The following is a 10,206-nucleotide window of genomic DNA, read 5'->3' as shown; positions in this document are numbered from 1 at the left end:
TACCTCTGGTATAGAGATATATGAGATCTATATATATTATTATCTCCAAAGATGTGGTAAAATTCCCACCATCCTAGAAATAAATTTGCATAGGAGGGGGCAAACTTCGCCCCCATGGCGGTACCACATCTCTGGAGATAATAAGTATCTTCAAATTTGAAAAAATTGTGTGTTAATAGGAATGTGAGTACCTTAAGAATAAAATTCCTAAGGCAATGATCATAATCTGTGAAATTGTCTAGAAAAAAAGTAACAGCTTCCACTCCCTTCTGATGGGGGATGCTAGAATATAGAGAGACAATGTCAATTGTCATCCACATACTAGACTCAGTCCATTCAATGTGCTCAAGTATGTTTAGGATATGCTTTGTGTCACGAACATTTTCTGATACATAAACACATATATATCCTCTTTGTATACGGCAGTATACATTATTTGCTTACTTTAATTTGTCTTTTAAACACCTGTTCCTCCTAAAATGAAATCCTTATATAAATATTGGTGTGACCAACTTACACCTTACTAATGTGCCCAGTAGTTTCCCTTTTAATCATCTACTTATTTTGTTACATTTTATCAACATGATTAATGTTTTTCAAGTAATGCTGTAGCTATATCATCTCCCCTGTGCTACATTTCAAATATGATCAACATTTTCACATTAGGATTATGATTGTTATTTAATTATACGAGTATGTCTATTCACATGCATTTCTATTATTGCTAGGACTGTTTGTATAGCAGAAATGCTGGTAACCTAGATAATGAAGTGTTAATTAGGATCATTGTTGTATTTGCTATCTAGTGTCCTATTGGCTAGAGTCTATGGGGGTAGTTCCTGTTTTAACCTATTAGATAAGCCCATGGGGTTTTTAAACAGGTGTGTGGGGTAGCATGTCAGGCTGTGACTACGGAATCTCTTTCCGAAACGCGTATGCCTGTGTGCTGCGCCCACGTCTGACTCTAGTACATTTGCTGTGTTGTCTCTTCGTTTTTAACATTGCATAATAAAGTTTACAAGATTTTACCTATAAGATGGATGTCGGTGTCTCCTTTTGAATTTGATGATCATTCCAGTCCTTGCCGACCCATCAGCTGATGCTACAGCCTGGAGCGGATCAAAGTTTGCAGCACCTCCGGAAAAGAACTCCTGCTATTGGAGGAATACCTGTGACGTATAGCTACACACCCACACTCAAGCCGACGAGCACACGGATTACAGCTGAGGCCCTGTGAGCCGCTCAATTGAAGTTTGGATCTTCGGAAGCGGCACAGAGGCGGCTGTACTTTGGGCAGCGATACTGTCAAGTGGTTGACCGGACAGGCCAGAGTGGGGTGAGTTATTCAACCGTATAACTGCTATAAGGAGTGTCACTCATTACCGGAGACTCTGCACTGGTCCATTCATATTGATTCATTACAGCCCGGTGTGGCTGAGTTCTGTTGTTGGGTTTCTCTGTTTGATTTGTTTGTTATTGGGTATACCCTGGATGTACCAACACCTAACACAGACTGTTCAAGCCTCCAGCCTGCAATTTTCTGTTCAGCTATGGAGACAACACAGCACACTTTTTATTCATTGTTGCCAGCTACTGCACGCACCACTAATCTTACTGACTGTGAACTGATTTTCTCAGAGGATAAGAGCATACTGGCATTAAGTACTTTATTCGAACTCCTGGAAAAACTTTTGATAAAAGAATCTAAATTACAGTGGGACATTTGGACCCTCGAAAAGTACAAAAGTTTGAGTATGATACCAAGGGGACTACGGGTCTTTAAATTCCCCACGTTTGATGTGGACACTAATGATAAGGAATTTATAGACTCATGGAATAATGTACTAACTGACTGCTCCCTGAGACTTATGATGTTATTATTGATTTATAAAAACAAACAATTGGAGTCTTTAAGAACAGAAATTAATGATTTGCAAGTAGAACTGAATAGACGATCTAGTAATCCTGATTTTGCTAAATTTGATAAAATACTGAGGGAACTGATTGCTAAGGGAAAGTCTGAAATTATGGAGAGAAAACATACTAAGTTCATTAGGGACAAATACGACTATGCTAATAATTGTGTATACATATGGAACAAGAAATCTAGAGGGAACTCTAGATCTAACCAGCCAAGATTTGGGAGGAGGAGAAGGGCCAATAATAAAAACAAACAAAACAGAAATAATAATAATAATCCATCTAAAAATGTTACCTTCTCTGGGAGCGACACAGACTATTCCAGTGATGGTGATAAACCAGTTGATGCTATACAATCTATCACATATCAAAATGATGAACCTCAAGCTGCCATTGCGGCAGGTCCACATCTTGTATATGAAGATAATACTAATAATGTTACTGACACAGTGAGACCGAAGCAGGCTGTTTATATGGAGACTCCGCACATTATATCTAGACCTGACAACTCTGTACTAGAACAGGTTTTTCCACAGGTACAGGGAGGCATAGCGGGGGGGGGGGGGGAAGAGGCACTCACATTACCAAACAGAATCCAGTCATGAGAAACAATCAGGACAAATATCAGTTGAGGGAACCGAGACCCCAAACAAAGTACAAATAGTAGGAAATGTGGTCAACCTGTCATCTTTCTCACTCAATGATACACACTATAGAGTATTAAATTTGGGGCTAAATTTTGCACCTAATAACGACTTTGATCTGTTTCAAACTATAATTGACATCAACAGATTAGTTAGGAACATAACTCTGAGAAAACATTTCTCAGATGATGTCAGCACTATAGAACAGGATTTTACGCCTATGAATAGGGAAAGTGACATTTCTACTAATAAATATAATTTCTCTGAGAATTGTGATATTGTCTCATTACAACAATTACAGTTAGACAATATATCTGAACATGACACTAGGAGCAGAGGCCCTACCCTAAAGAAAAAATCTCGATTTTATCCCATACAAAGCAGGGGCAACATTGTAGAAATCTTCCACTCAAGAGTGGAAAATGACTTGGTTGAATTGAAAGCTAGACGGTCCAACTACAAGCCCAATCTATCTTTGTCTGAGAAAGAAGCAGTGACTTCCCTAAGAAATAATCAGGATTTGGTTATCAGGAAATCAAACAAAGGTGGAATGGTTGTAGTAATGGACAGAGTACAGTATATAGCTGAAGGTCTCAGACAATTGAATAATGAACATGACTACCTTATTCTAGGAAGGGATCCTACCAATGAGTACAAAAATGAACTTAAACATCTCCTGGATGAAGGTATGGAACAAGGGTGTATAGATAGCAATACAGCTGAATTCCTTTTTGTGGATAATCCGAAGACACCACTGTTCCATCACTTCCCAAAGACTCACAAATCTCTTATAGATGTAAAAGGTCGCCCCATTGTTAGTGGTGTTGAGTCACTCCTGGGAAACCTTTCTCAATGGCTGGATAATATACTCCAACCCATTGTTATGTCTCTCTTATCATATGTTCGTGACACAAAGCATATCCTAAACATACTTGAGCACATTGAATGGACTGAGTCTAGTATGTGGATGACAATTGACATTGTCTCTCTATATTCTAGCATCCCCCATCAGAAGGGAGTGGAAGCTGTTACTTTTTTTCTAGACAATTTCACAGATTATGATCATTGCCTTAGGAATTTTATTCTTAAGGTACTCACATTCCTATTAACACACAATTTTTTCAAATTTGAAGATACTTATTATCTCCAGAGATGTGGTACCGCCATGGGGGCGAAGTTTGCCCCCTCCTATGCAAATTTATTTCTAGGATGGTGGGAATTTTACCACATCTTTGGAGATAATAATATATATAGATCTCATATATCTCTATACCAGAGGTATATAGATGATCTTATCTTCATCTGGACAGGAAGTGAGGACATTATTCCCCTGTTTTTGGAGTACTTACATTGCAATGATCTTAACCTGAGATTTACCTGTGAATTTAATCCACATACTATAAACTATCTTGACATTACACTAAGGGGTAATCCTGATGGTAAGATTGAATCTACCATTTACAGGAAGCCCATCTCAGGCAATTCACTCCTTCAAGGCACGAGTTGCCACCCCAAGCATGTTCCATATGCTATTGCTAAAGGAGAATACACTAGGCTGAGGAGGAATTGCACTAGTTTTCAACAGTTTAAACAAGAATCAGTTGATCTAGAAAGGAGACTCCTAGAAAGAAAGTACCCCAAAGCTGTAGTGAAAAGGGCCAAAGCTGCTGTCAGCACTATAGAAAGAAGGGATCTGTTAAATATGAAATCTTCCAAAAATAATGATTTCAAAGGATTGACTTTTGTCACCAATCATAGTATACAGTATCAGGATATTTGTAAGATAGTCCGTAAACACTTCCCTCTCCTCTCAGCTGACGACAAGCTAGTTAATACTGTTAAGAATGGGCTCAGATGCTCCTATAGGAGAAGCCCAACATTGGGTAACCTGTTGGCCCCCACGTTACTGAAGAGTAAAACTGAGAGTCAATCATCTTGGCTAAGGCATACTGGCATGTTCAAATGTGGTCGGCGCAAGTGTAAACCTTGTGATTATGTTGCTGTGACAAAGAATTTTTCTAGTATTGTCACCAACAAGAGGTATGATATTGATACATGTATGAACTGTACCACGGAATATGCCATTTACCTTATTGAATGCTCTCACTGCAAATTACAGTATGTAGGTCTCACCTCACGGGACCTAAATACCCGCATACGGGAACACTTGTCATCATTTAAAATCAACAGGGCTAGCACTCCAATAGTACAACACTTTGGCTCTTTCCACAATAACGATTTAAGATATTTCTCTTGGTGTGCTATAGAAAAGATCCTTAGGCCCCCTAGGGGCGGTGATATAGATACAATATTGGCAAGAAGGGAAGCATATTGGATATTTACCCTTGAAAGCAGACTACCGAAAGGTCTGAATTCCAGGTTTTATATTATTAATCACTGGGAATAATATTCTGCCATTATTTGCTCTGTACACCAATGACTATATTTACTAGTCCATTAGCACACATGATAGTATCTATACATTGTGCCTATGGAGCTTTTCTGATACATAAACACATATATATCCTCTTTGTATACGGCAGTATACATTATTTGCTTACTTTAATTTGTCTTTTAAACACCTGTTCCTCCTAAAATGAAATCCTTATATAAATATTGGTGTGACCAACTTACACCTTACTAATGTGCCCAGTAGTTTCCCTTTTAATCATCTACTTATTTTGTTACATTTTATCAACATGATTAATGTTTTTCAAGTAATGCTGTAGCTATATCATCTCCCCTGTGCTACATTTCAAATATGATCAACATTTTCACATTAGGATTATGATTGTTATTTAATTATACGAGTATGTCTATTCACATGCATTTCTATTATTGCTAGGACTGTTTGTATAGCAGAAATGCTGGTAACCTAGATAATGAAGTGTTAATTAGGATCATTGTTGTATTTGCTATCTAGTGTCCTATTGGCTAGAGTCTATGGGGGTAGTTCCTGTTTTAACCTATTAGATAAGCCCATGGGGTTTTTAAACAGGTGTGTGGGGTAGCATGTCAGGCTGTGACTACGGAATCTCTTTCCGAAACGCGTATGCCTGTGTGCTGCGCCCACGTCTGACTCTAGTACATTTGCTGTGTTGTCTCTTCGTTTTTAACATTGCATAATAAAGTTTAAAAGATTTTACCTATAAGATGGATGTCGGTGTCTCCTTTTGAATTTGTTAAATACACACACAGTCACATACATACATACAAACATATACACACACACATACATGCATAAATACACACACAGTCACATACATACACATACACACATAAACACCAATGGGCAAAACAGAAACACTAACTCCTGTAGTTAGAGACACTAGTGAGGCATCATGTCACACTCACATGATATCAGTGCAGGCAGTGGCAGGTCAACGGTTTTTATTAAAAAATATATATATATTTTTTGAAGCTGGGCCCCCACCCTCAGGGGCTTAGTCGCAGTTGCGACCTCTGCACCCCCTGTAGTTTCGTCCCTGACAATGTAGTATCTCAAGTGGCGATTGCAGACAGAAATTTTGTCTACTTGCGAGCCTGTCCTCCTACAATTATGATACATTTTGTCCTTAATTTTCAATTTTAAAGAACAGTAAAGGGGGCAATAAAAGTAATACAAGTTTACTGCAAAGTTAAATTAATACACATAATTAACCTCTTTGATGCGCATGAAGAGGCATCCTCGTAATGCACATCACTACCTGTAGGCGCATGAAGATCCCTTCTCGTCATGCAGGGAGATCGCTGATCAAGCATTGTTTTCGGTGATCTCCCTCACTACATGCCGGGGATCATTGGTGGCTTAGTGGGTGGCACTTTCAGGTTTCATGATCTCAGCTCCCATAGTAGTTACAAACCTCCAAGACCCTTCATTTGAAAGAGAATATTCTGCTATTTTAAATGATCTTAGAGCAGTACCGCACAAAAGATCTTTTAAAAATAAAGTAGAAAAAACACACAAGGATTTGCTTGTGAAAGGATCATTATAAGTGAAATAAAAAAAAATTGGTATGTGTAGAGACCCCTAATAAAGTTTATTTTCTAGTAGACAAGTCCTTCTTTCAAAAAAGATATAAATATTGTCTGTATAGTCAAGGGATCACTGTGGTAACTTGTACAACTGTACCTGTGCTTTTATTTCTGTTCTGAAGAATGGGGCTTCTCTTATCTATATTTTAACCCCCAAAAGCCCATATGGGCCCCCTATTTTACATGATGTGACTACCCTTAATGACAATTTAGTTAGGGGATCACAGTAACAGCAGTGGTTACTTGGCCATTTTCAGTATTATTTACTAAAAATCTAAGATAAAAAAAAAATCCATTTTTTTTTTTACAGTTTTTGCTGTAGCTATCTCATATGCCATGAATTATACCTATAATAATGGTATTTTGTGAACCTGCTGAAAGAAACAATATATAATTTGTGTGGGTCACTCATTGAAATTTGACTTACAATAGGGTTTAAATCTAGGTAGCAAAAACCTCAAAATTGGCTCAGCACTGGCTTAGCAGCGAAAGGGTTAAACAGTTTATGTTAAAATCTTAAAGTGTTTACTGTCCCTTAAATGAAATGTAGACTATAACTATATATATATATATATATATACTGTGTACAAATCTTTGCTTAATAAATACTTTCAGCCTTACTTTTTCTGCTTTTAGCGCCCTCCTTTTTTCTGTGCACATTGGCTATAACCATGACATTGTAGTAGATCTGACCAGAGAGTATTTCAAGCAGGAATTAAGAACAATGCCATAGCACATGCCTTTATTTTACAATATTAAATACAAAAGGTATAAGAGCAGAATTCTTAGCCTGAAGTAATCAATCTACAAAAAGTGTTTCTGTAGCTGTCATGTGACTGTTTAAATGGATCATACACATATTTAAAGTACTTATTAACTAAAACAGAATGTAAACAAATATTTAATTATTTTTTTCTAAAAAGCAAAATGAATAGATCAAAGATGAAGAAATAAGACTATAACATTTTCTTGCTACTGAAAGGGGCTGACCAAACTCTGATTTAAAGGGACATTCCAGTCAAAATTTAAAATCACATAGATCAATTACATCTTTGAATAGAAACATATTTGCACTATACATGTATTAGCAGAAATGCTTCTAGTAAAAGCTATAACTATTTTAGTGTTAACATTTTTCTCTGCATGTGCATGTGAAGCATAGCTAGATATTCTCAGTGCACCAGCATTTTAAATACTGCAGCTGCTCATAAAGCCAGAGGGGCTTGTATCATGTGAGCAGTTAACAAATTGAGTCATTACTAGATGGTATAAACATCTTAGTCTCTCTGAGCAAGTGATGTATTTAAAATGCTAGTGCACTGTGCATACTTAAATACACTTTTGAAACAGTTTTGAACTTCTGTTCAAAACTGAAATGCATCCATGTGGATTCCAATAACGACTGTGACACATTTTTATTGATAATCAGGGTTAAGGAAACAATAATTACACATAGAAGCAAGGAGGGTGTCTTTCCAAAAGTATTTATTTATGTTACATGATAAAATATTGCATTTCTAACAGAATTTAACAAATTATTATAAAATTCTATACATTTCCATAGCATGTTATGAATAGATATCTTTACTTAGTTGCACATTACAATTGTTATTTCTTGGTTAGTTTCCAAGAGCCTATGGATAGTGCAGTGGCGTCACTAGGGTTGGTGTCACCCGGTGCGGTAAGTCATGGTGTCACCCCCCCCCCAGAAAGCAGACACACACAAAAACACAGGCAAACACACATACAAACACTCAGACACACTTAAAAACATACTCAGATGCACACACAAACACTCGGAAACACACTCAGACACACACACAAAAACACACACACAAAAACACTGAGACACACAAAAACTCAGACACACACATACAAAATATGTAAACTGCACTGCATTAATTAGGAAGCTCATGCCTAGAGCTGCTCCCTGGCTCAGCAGAACATCAAATGAAAGATAAACAGAGCACTCTAAAATAAATCACTGAAGAAAAGGTTTAGGCACGCAAACTATGAAAATTCTGCTCTCTGACTCTGTTCCAAGTCTGTCAGTGCACAGCCCTGGGCCGCATGTCACTGAGCAGTGAGCACAGATAGGCAGGCAGGTTTAGGCTAGCAGGGCAACTTTGCAAGCCCCACGGCACACCCACAACATTCATAGTGAAATTGGGCAGGGGAGGAGCAAAGTACAAACAAGCAAAAGCAGCCGGGAAAACTATTTGTTGAAATTGCAGCACTGGCTCAAGGGGCAAAAAAATTGTGTGTCTACAACTTCCCCAGTCCCACTAATGTTCACAAATGCCAGCCTCTAATAAAATAATCTATGCATCTCAACATTGTATTTTTTTGAATTTCAATAAAATTTAAAAAAAAAAAAAAAAAAAAATTTTTTTTTTTTTTTTTTTTTTTTTTGGTGTCACCCCCTGGAGGGTGTCACCCGGGTGCGGCCCGCCCCCCCCGCCCCCCCCTAGTGACGCCACTGGGATAGTGTACTTTTGCTTTTTTTAGGTTACCTCATAGGAAAGCTTTAGTCTTGTGGGAGTAGGAAAGGTCTACCAATGATGTTCATGCACTCTTTACCCATAGTGTACTCTGTACTTGTCAGATGGTCCATTCATGTTCCAGATACACTTGTGAATCATGTTAGGTTGCATGTTGCTTATATTTCAGGTCTTGTTTGTATAAGTGAGAATATATTGCAACCGCATTCTTTGTTTAACCCTTTAATGACCACAGCACTTTTCCATTTTCTGTCCGTTTGGGACCAAGGCTATACATTTTTGCTGTGTTTGTGTTTAGCTGTAATTTTCCGCTTACTCATTTACTATACCCACACATATTATATACCGTTTTTCTCGCCACTAAATGGACTTTCTAAAGATACCATTATTTTCATCATATCTTATAATTTACTATAAATGTTTTTATAAAATATGAGGAAAAAATGGAAAAAAACACTTTTTCTAACTTTGACCCCCAAAATCTGTTACACATCTACAACCACCAAAAAACACCCAAGCTAAATAGCTTCTAAATTTTGTCCTGAGTATAGAAATACCCAATGTTTACATGTTCTTTGCTTTTTTTGCAAGTTATAGGGCCATAAATACAAGTAGCACTTTGCTATTTCCAAACCACTTTTTTTCAAAATTAGCGCTAGTTACATTGGGACACTGATATCTTTCAGGAATCCCTGAATATCCATTGACATGTATATATATTTTTTTAGAAGACATCCCAAAGTATTGATCTAGGCCCATTTTGCTATATTTCATGCAACCATTTCAAATGCGATCAAATAAAAAAAATTGTTCACTTTTTCACAAATTTTTTCACAAACTTTAGGTTTCTCACTGAAATTATTTACAAACAACTTATGCAATTATAGCATAAATGGTTGTAAATGCTTCTCTGGGATCCCCTTTGTTCAGAAATAGCAGACTTATATGGCTTTAGCTTTGCTTTTTGGTAATTAGAAGGCTGCTAAATGCCACTGTGTACCACACGTGTATTATGCCCAGCAGTGAAGGGGTTAATTAGGGCGCATGTAGGGAGCTTCTAGGGTTAATTTTAGATTTAGTGTAGTGTAGTAGACAACCTCAAGTAT

This window comes from Bombina bombina, chromosome 2 (genome assembly GCF_027579735.1).
Source record: "Bombina bombina isolate aBomBom1 chromosome 2, aBomBom1.pri, whole genome shotgun sequence".
NCBI classification, from domain to species: domain Eukaryota; kingdom Metazoa; phylum Chordata; class Amphibia; order Anura; family Bombinatoridae; genus Bombina; species Bombina bombina.
The sequence above is the reverse complement of the archived record's forward strand: the minus strand, read 5'-3'. Positions refer to the sequence as shown.